Raw genomic sequence first — 8,903 nt, 5'->3', positions numbered from 1 at the left:
TCAGTGGTCGTCATAAATTAGACAACGAGCGGTAATTGAGGAGACGTGCGGCGCGGACCGTGCCGACACATTTCAGGCGCAACACAGATGCCATGCAAAGGAGATTTGGGTTTGGATCGACGCGTTGGGCCTCCACTTTTGTCCTTGCCGACACAAACAAACACAGGCAAACAAAATGTGTCGCCTCACTGGAGTTGCTCTTGATAATCGATTTGGAGCTATTGCAGATGACATGAAGTACGAATTTGTTCCTGTCGGCTAAAACAATCAAAACTACGGATAGTTTAGGTAAACAGGTTTTTTGTACTGTGTAAGAATTTCTAGTTTGGATCTCCTTGTCACATGATTTCTGGTTCAAGCCATACTAAGGCAGGAAAATCAAATGTTACTAACCAACCAAACAGGCATTATGAAACAAAGACAAAATTCATATATCGTATTACAACAAAAACTACAGCTCTTAAAAGAACCCTTCATAACAAAGTGTTCAACCAGATGTGCAAGGCCAAGATCGCCCTGCAGCACAGATCAATTGGGCAAGTTCGGTAACAATGCCTTCCTTGGTGACATGGAGATCAAAGTCAGGGGGCCTAACTGAAGGTGCTGCAGAATACAGATACTATGTCAATTTTGTCAGGTAGCTTGGATAAGTTAATTCAGTTATGATCGTAATCAACATAGCAGAGCAAAAGTAGATGCTGTAATTGCCAGCAGCTCGGGCCAAAGACTATTTGTTCAAGTAATCACAGTTAGATCATTTGAACTATGCACATCATCCAGCATCATAAGAACAAAATGAAATAGTAAACAAAAAAAAGATGTTTCATTTCAAAAGACAACACTTTTTTTGGTCTTCTTATTCATCCTCAGATGTTGCATGAGCTTCTCATAAGTTTTGATCAAACAATGTAGGCAATACAGTTCGCAACTCATCATAGGTAAGAAGACAAAAAAATTGAAACAACATAATATGTTTTACAGAAAAAAAAAACAAGACATCCACCAAACATCAAACAAAATGAATATGGTTCAGAACAAAAAAGAAGGAAAACATGTATTCAGAGGACTCAGAATATGGGTGGTGATATAGCAGTATGGTCGGCAAGGCAAACAAATGCCAGTTACGACGAACGAGACCAAATATCAATCTTCACCGCCCTCATTCATCTTAACATCCACGAGGGTAAAAATATTTCATTCGTTGTGTATAAAACCCTGCAGCCAGCTGGGATTTCATGGTTCTACCATTCATTCATATCTCTCTGCGGCACTATGCACACCTCTATCTCAGTAAACATACATAACAAATTATTTGTTCTCTACAACATATACCAGATTAAAACCAAGATCCTACAGAAGCCACCAAAAAACATGATTAAATATAGGAAATCAACATGGCTCAGACATCCAAGGAAGGAATTAGCAGCATTAGCTCTCAAGCCTGGCAGGGCGAAAGCTCTTAGGCACCAACTGCGAATGTTTTGAGAAACAAGCCTAAGTTTTATCATCATCACCATTGATTTACACCAATTACAAAACACCTACAGCAACTAGTACTATATTATGGTTATGCAAGCGCAAAATGTAATCACAAAAAACGGCTCTGTGTACCAACTGATTTGCAGCCACAGGTTCCTATCAAATGTGAAAAGTCCAAGAACTCTCTCTCGGCACAATGTAGCATCGCCGGTCAAGGCTGCAGCTACCGGAGACGTGGCATCGGGCCCAACAAAAAACACCAAAAGGTTAGGTTAAGAGAAAGAAGTAATAACCGAAATCCCTCAGAGAACCGTTTAAAATCACGCACACAGCTGAATCAAGCTGGTGCAAACGGGTATTTCCATCCCAGACCAAACCACAGAGGTTATGATAAGAGGATGGGCACTTGCAGCGGCAGAGAAACAGCCGCTTTTTACAGTGTCATACGGCACTTCCTATGGTCGAGAGCTCTTCACCGAGAGAGATGAATCCAAGAAACGAACGAAAACGTGCGAGGGATGAACAATGTAAAAAGGGCGATGCTCAGTGGAAAGAGAAGTCGTTTTTGGTTTGAAAGCTCACGATGACAGATGCCACCACTGCCGAAAAACCTATATGAATCATCATCGCGTCGCATCTCAGGAAAACCAAGAAGAAAAGAGAAAGCGAGGACGGAAACATCGGAATAAAAAGGCCTCCATCGTGTGTAAGAGCATGATTCGATCAGCGGCGGATGAATCCGCCACACCGATATTTTGAGATGAACCATCACGAGCCAACCTACTTCGATAAACGAAAAGAAATCACCAGAGAAGGCAAGGAGTCGGCAACCGAATCGGGGGGAAAGCTTCAGCGTGTGTAACAACATGAATCGATCAACGGCGGACGAATCCGCCTCACCGAAATCCGCTAAGATCCTCGGACCTGAATCATCACAAGCAATCCCCCTATCATACACCAAGAAAATACGAAGATGGATAAACGGAAGTATACCATGGATAAAGGTTGGGAAAGAAGTCGAGGCAGATTGCGGCTAGGGTTTCAGGGCTGGGATTTGACGTTTGCTCTCGTTCTGGCCAGTATATATAGGGGCAGAAATAGATCTAGGTTTCCCTTCGAGGCCGTGCAAGACGAAGAGAGATCTTCGTGCGTGCGCCGGGGTCGTGTTGCGGGAGAGTCGGACCGATTTAGATTTAATACGGCCCGTGGGTGGTTAGGGTGTGTGTTCGGTTTGGAGATGGGCTTGAGCTAATTATGCTGGGCCCGTGGGTTTGGGGGTTGGGCTTGACCTAATTATGTGGATAATATTCTATTGCCTCCTGAAAGTGCAGGGCAGTGTCGCGGCCAAATCCTATTCGGCGCCGAATATAGGCCAGTTGGTAGCGGGCGCACACCCCCCGATCTCCTCCCATCGAAGCTATATGGGCCGGCCTTTTACCCTATTATTATTTCTGAAAACGCAAAGCAAAACAAAAGAACGCACTGGGATTCGAACAGCCAACCTCCTGCTTTGTCATACACTGCACTAACCACCACGCCACCACGCCCAATGTGATTACATGCATGTTTCTCATTCTTTTCTTCCATGTGCTTTTCTTTTTTCATTTTTCATTTTTCCATTTTCCATTTTTCTTCATTCCTTTTTCTTTTTTCTTTTTTTCTGGTTCAATGCAAAATCGATGAGCTTTTTCTCAAATTCGATGAACTTTATATTTTAAATTTGGTGAACTTTTTCTCAAATTCGATGAACTTTTTTCAAACTCGATGAATTTTTTTGAAACTCGATGAACTTTTTCTCAAATTCGATGAACTTTTTTCAAACTTGATGAATTTTTTTGAAACTCGGTGAACTTTTTTTCAATCTCGATGAACTTTTTTCAAACTAGATTAACTTTTTTCTCAACTTCGTTCAAACTCGATGAACTGTTTTGAAGCTCGATAAACTTTTTTTCAAACTCGATGAACTTTTTTCAAATTCGTGAACTTTTTTTTATCAACAGTGATGAACTTTTTTCAAATCCGTGAACTTTTTTTAAAATCCGGTGAACTTTTTTCAATTTTTGAACCTTTTTTTATCAAAACCGATTTAACTTTTTTCAAATCCGTGAACTTTTTCAAATCAGGTGAACTTTTTTCGAATCCGTAATTTTTTTAAAAAAATGATGATTTTTATTTTGATAATTTGTGAACATTTCTTTGAAATCCGCGACCTCTTGTAAAAAGCGATGAATTTTTTAAAAAATCGTGAATTTCTTGTTCAAATTTCCGTTCCCTTTTTCCAAATATTTTGTACTGGGGCTTAAACACGGGTAAAATAGATCTGTTTTCGTACAAAAGACAACAATGGTATCCTGGTGCAGTGGTTGAAGCGCCAAGTCTGTAATCAATGGCATGTGGGCTCGAATCCCTTGTGCTACGTATGTTCTTTGGCAATTTTATTTTTGAGCGTTTTTTGTGCATCTGACGCGATCGTTGCTGGGCCGGCCCAGTACCGCGCTCCTTCGAGCGCCCGCTACCTTACGCGGCGCAGAGGGCGCCGAAGAGGAGTACTCAGTGTCGCGAGATGTGTCTGGGCTCCATTGCAGTGTCGCGAGATGTGTCTGGGCTCTCCAAGATCATGATCTGGTCGAAACACTTAATAGTACTGTTGAACCTGACGCAAAAAGGTGGGTGTTTGCACTACATGACATGCTATCAAGTGAAGAGTTCACTCAGACAGTCGTCACGCTCTGGTCGATTTGGTTTGCAAAGAGACACGCATTGCATGAGCACATATTCAGAGTCCCAAGCGACCCATAATTTCATCATGAAATATGTGAGAGAGTTGAAGGATTGCAAACCAAAGACATCTACTCCATGGGCAGTGCCTGAGCAGCGGCAGCATCGGCTTGAGGCATGGAGTCCACCGCCACCTGGTGTGTGAAGATTAAAGTGGACGGGGCTGTGGCGCGTCAGCTAAACGAAGGCGCTTTCAGTGCAGTTTGCAGGGACTCAGCTGGTATGTTTCTGGGCGCTTCATCTATACGGTGCAGGGGTATATCTGGTCCGGCAATACTTGAGGCTCTGGCATGTCGCGAAGGTTTGGCACTGGCCAATGATCTTGGCTTTTCTGTCGAACCAAAATAGCCCTAATGGATCGACATGAATGTATAGTAATAAGTGATGCAACAAGTGTACAACCTCTTTGCCGTAGCCGTGTTGACCTCAGCATCATTGGGTTGGTCGCTGAAGCAGTTGAGGCAGAGGTGGCTATCGGAGGTGTGGAGGAAGATCTGAGGAATCTATAGACGACGTCCAGGGCACTGCTCTGTTGTGATAGACAACAATGGTATCCTGGTGCAGTGGTTGAAGCGCCAAGTCTGTAATCAATGGCATGTGGGCTCGAATCCCTTGTGCTACGTATGTTCTTTGGCAATTTTATTTTTGAGCGTTTTTTGTGCATCTGACGCGATCGTTGCTGGGCCGGCCCAGTACCGCGCTCCTTCGAGCGCCCGCTACCTTACGCGGCGCAGAGGGCGCCGAAGAGGAGTACTCAGTGTCGCGAGATGTGTCTGGGCTCCATTGCAGTGTCGCGAGATGTGTCTGGGCTCTCCAAGATCATGATCTGGTCGAAACACTTAATAGTACTGTTGAACCTGACGCAAAAAGGTGGGTGTTTGCACTACATGACATGCTATCAAGTGAAGAGTTCACTCAGACAGTCGTCACGCTCTGGTCGATTTGGTTTGCAAAGAGACACGCATTGCATGAGCACATATTCAGAGTCCCAAGCGACCCATAATTTCATCATGAAATATCTGAGAGAGTTGAAGGATTGCAAACCAAAGACATCTACTCCATGGGCAGTGCCTGAGCAGCGGCAGCATCGGCTTGAGGCATGGAGTCCACCGCCACCTGGTGTGTGAAGATTAAAGTGGACGGGGCTGTGGCGCGTCAGCTAAACGAAGGCGCTTTCAGTGCAGTTTGCAGGGACTCAGCTGGTATGTTTCTGGGCGCTTCATCTATACGGTGCAGGGGTATATCTGGTCCGGCAATACTTGAGGCTCTGGCATGTCGCGAAGGTTTGGCACTGGCCAATGATCTTGGCTTTTCTGTCGAACCAAAATAGCCCTAATGGATCGACATGAATGTATAGTAATAAGTGATGCAACAAGTGTACAACCTCTTTGCCGTAGCCGTGTTGACCTCAGCATCATTGGGTTGGTCGCTGAAGCAGTTGAGGCAGAGGTGGCTATCGGAGGTGTGGAGGAAGATCTGAGGAATCTATAGACGACGTCCAGGGCACTGCTCTGTTGTGATGGATCGTTCTGTCGTTGGAGCAGCCACGGTGAGCCATAAGACGTCAAGTCTGAAGCAGCACAAGACAGACATTGTCAATCTCAAGTGGGATTCTAATAGCATCTCCAATAGATGATGTAAAATAGATGTAAAATTTACATCACCAAAAACCACCTGACTACAACAGATAAGGTAAAAACTGTTGACTCTGAACTTAACTGTCGAAACTAAAATTTGCTGTGGAATCTGAATGTTACTATCGAAACTGAACGCAATGGTAGCAGAGAGGCACTTGACATGTAGTTTAGGGAGGGCCTGTTGTTCATCTTCAACCTGCACCCCCCTGAGCCGCCAGCCACCACCGGCCGAACCGCCGGCCCCAGCGCCGCCTCGCCGCCCCGAAACAACTCCCCACCGCCGGTCCGCCGCCGCCCCGGCCAGCCCTATAGGCCCCCCGCCCCCACCCTAAACCCTAATATAGATAGTGGGGTACCTCTCCGGCGAGCCCCCGTCCCTGCTGCGTGTGATTCTTCCTTAACTCCGGCGAGACCCCACCCCCTGAAAATCGACTGACCCAAAAGTCGATTCAGTCGACTGAAGTGTAGCTAAATCGAAGCAGAGAAGTAGCACGAGCGAGGGGGAGAGTAGCAGCAGCAGCGCGAGCGAGAGCCGGAGCAGCGGCAGCAGCGCGAGCGAGCGAGCGAGAGCCGGAGCAGCAGCAGCTGGGCGAGCGAGCGATCGAGCAAGAGCCGGAGCAGCAGCAGCAGATCCGGCTGGTATGGCCGCTGCCGCCGAAGGGGCCTCGCACTGGGGGAGAGCCGCCGTGGAGATGTCGCCCGTGGCGCCGACTTCAAGGTAGCCGCTCCAAGGGGGTGCGGGATGGAGCACCGTCGGCGCCGGGAGGTCGAGCTAAGGAGAAGGTGCGATGCGATGAGTGTACAACCTCTTTGGTGGCGCCGAGTAGGCCTCGGCTTCGTCCGAGGAGTCGGTGAGGATGCTGCGGTTCCGGTGGAGCAGGTTAAGGCGGCGCTGTGGGGATGGAGCCGCCGCGATAGACGAGCAATCGTCGGAGCAGCTCCTTCGAGGTGGAGGACGGGGCGGCTGAACCGACGGGACGACGAGATGGACGACGGATCCTCATCCGGGGAGGTGGATGAGGGACGTCGAGCTGTTGTGGTGGACGACGTCGTCGGGGAAGAGGCTTCGGCTGGGCAGCGGTGAGGTGGCGGACGGAGGAGGGTGGGGTTTTGCGGCTGGAGCGGAGAGGTTATGGCGGCCTGGGATTTCGAATGGCAAAAAGGAGACGATGGGAGGGGGTGAACCATGACTTAGGGACGCGCTTGTCCAAAATATAGGGTGTGTTACAAAAGTACCCCGCACCGATTTGCACTAGCGGCCCTTTTGGCTCAGGGTTAGAAGGGGGATTTCGCGTGTCGGGATTTGGCAGCTGGAGGGAGTTTTCGCGCGCGTTGTAGTTTCGGGATAGCAAGGCGCGGGTTGTGAAGGCGCCAGTTTTGGGAGCACGATATCTGAATTTTCAGGATATAACAAGGCACGGGTTGAATTTTAGGGACAAGCCTAACGTGTAATATTGTACTTGTACGTACCAAATCAATTCGCACTTCCCTCAACCAAAAAGAAAACGAAAAAAATAAAACTATTCACACCACACAAAAAGAGAGTCTTGCCCCGTTTTACTATAAAAATGCTATTTAAAGCTACTCATACCAACAATTTAGTGCAATTAAATGCTATTCGGTAGTATGAATCCATGTTATGTCCAATTAAATTTTTTCGCTTGCTGTATAATGCATGTAACCTACTCATACCAACATTTTAGTGCATTCCAAATGTCTATACTACCGCTGCAATTCGAACTGAATTTGAATTCGTTTCTCTATTTCAATAACAAATCTACAATCATGATTGTTGCCAACTTCAACCATCATTCGTGTATTACCTTAATAACACACCACATGATTACTATAGAGATAGATATGAACTATGTGTACTACATGAACTCGAATTCTATTTTTTGAATACAATTGATGTTGATTCCAAATAATAGTACATTTGATGTACTAACTATATATTCATAATCTAAACCATGTTCCATACGTGTACACCGTGTTTATCACACATAGTATAGTGCCCCGCCCCCTACATTATGACAAGTATTTAGACCTGAGCTGCAAAAGCCACACATTAACCCAAATTATGATCAATGTTCTATATGTTATACGTAGTACTAGCAAGATGCCCATGCGTTCCACAGAACATCAACATGATCAAGGGGAGGCCTAATTTGCAAATATGGAGAGGGGTGTGGGTATCTTTTTTCAAAATTGCCATATTTTCCTTCCTATCCGTCAGATATAAATCGGACGGCTTATATTGCAGGATGGCACCATCATCAACAACTCCATTTTTTTATAAGAGTAGAGATAAATATATTATATGTAGTATAACATGTTCATAACCACACCATGTGTATCACCGTTATATATATTCACACATGCGTCGGTTTAAAATACTATGATAAATTCTTCAAATATCCGAATTCGCTTTTTATAATGAAGTATGATCTCTATTCGTCTTTTACACCCACACAATCCTCTTATCTTTGTAGCTAGCTAGCGCTAACTTTCTCTCGTGCATGCAGACGCCCGCATCCCTCTAACCCTCCCTCAGCATTCTCTAGCTCCATCGCGCAAATTCGTCTTTTCACTTTAGGTCGTTCACCCATGGTGTGTGTAGGCCCCCCAGCTCCTTCTTTATGGCACACATCGATCGATATGCCTCTCTAGCCAGGTGTGCCTAGCACAAAACACAAGCTTCCCCTCTTCTCTTATCACCATCCATGCCTCACTCCCACCACTCTTTTCATCGACCTCGTACTCGCACACTTCTCCCCCCTCGATATAGTATGAATCTCGCACCACCTCCTAGATGCATCTCCCCCTCTCTCTATCCTTCTCCCCGTGCCTCATTTGCTTCTAACACACACATGCATGTATACCGATCGATCTCCCAACATATACCTAGGTCGACTTTAACTATTCCCTCCCCCATCGATCGACGTACCTCACAAGTTATGTCTCTCCTTTCTCTGACAAAGGACAATTGATCTTCCTATGTAGTTATGT

General features: G+C 45.9%; 1 long non-coding RNA gene and 7 other non-coding genes across 8 annotated transcripts; all 8 read right to left on the bottom strand.

The window, feature by feature from the left end:
- Window positions 1-283: 283 nt before the first annotated feature.
- On the bottom strand, window positions 284-2,811 carry LOC120966317 (uncharacterized). The gene is made up of 2 exons (XR_005759769.2): window positions 2,473-2,811; window positions 284-603 (listed from the first exon to the last, which is right to left on the bottom strand). It is a non-coding gene; the product is annotated as an uncharacterized lncRNA (long non-coding RNA).
- On the bottom strand, window positions 861-944 carry LOC120967578 (small nucleolar RNA SNORD34). The gene has a single exon (XR_005761313.1). It is a non-coding gene; the product is annotated as a small nucleolar RNA SNORD34 (small nucleolar RNA).
- On the bottom strand, window positions 1,064-1,159 carry LOC120967645 (small nucleolar RNA Z43). Its single transcript, XR_005761370.1, has one exon. It is a non-coding gene; the product is annotated as a small nucleolar RNA Z43 (small nucleolar RNA).
- LOC120967516 (small nucleolar RNA SNORD14) lies at window positions 1,396-1,516 on the bottom strand. Its single transcript, XR_005761267.1, has one exon. It is a non-coding gene; the product is annotated as a small nucleolar RNA SNORD14 (small nucleolar RNA).
- LOC120967685 (small nucleolar RNA snoR2/U65) lies at window positions 1,581-1,726 on the bottom strand. Its single transcript, XR_005761411.1, has one exon. It is a non-coding gene; the product is annotated as a small nucleolar RNA snoR2/U65 (small nucleolar RNA).
- LOC120967654 (small nucleolar RNA Z112) lies at window positions 1,777-1,961 on the bottom strand. Its single transcript, XR_005761379.1, has one exon. It is a non-coding gene; the product is annotated as a small nucleolar RNA Z112 (small nucleolar RNA).
- Window positions 2,018-2,112, bottom strand: LOC120967662 (small nucleolar RNA Z152/R70/R12). Its single transcript, XR_005761388.1, has one exon. It is a non-coding gene; the product is annotated as a small nucleolar RNA Z152/R70/R12 (small nucleolar RNA).
- Window positions 2,324-2,421, bottom strand: LOC120967661 (small nucleolar RNA R11/Z151). The gene has a single exon (XR_005761387.1). It is a non-coding gene; the product is annotated as a small nucleolar RNA R11/Z151 (small nucleolar RNA).
- Window positions 2,812-8,903: the final 6,092 nt, after the last annotated feature.

This window comes from Aegilops tauschii, chromosome 6, assembly GCF_002575655.3.
Source record: "Aegilops tauschii subsp. strangulata cultivar AL8/78 chromosome 6, Aet v6.0, whole genome shotgun sequence".
NCBI classification, from domain to species: domain Eukaryota; kingdom Viridiplantae; phylum Streptophyta; class Magnoliopsida; order Poales; family Poaceae; genus Aegilops; species Aegilops tauschii.
This window is presented reverse-complemented; position numbering and strand designations above follow the sequence as displayed.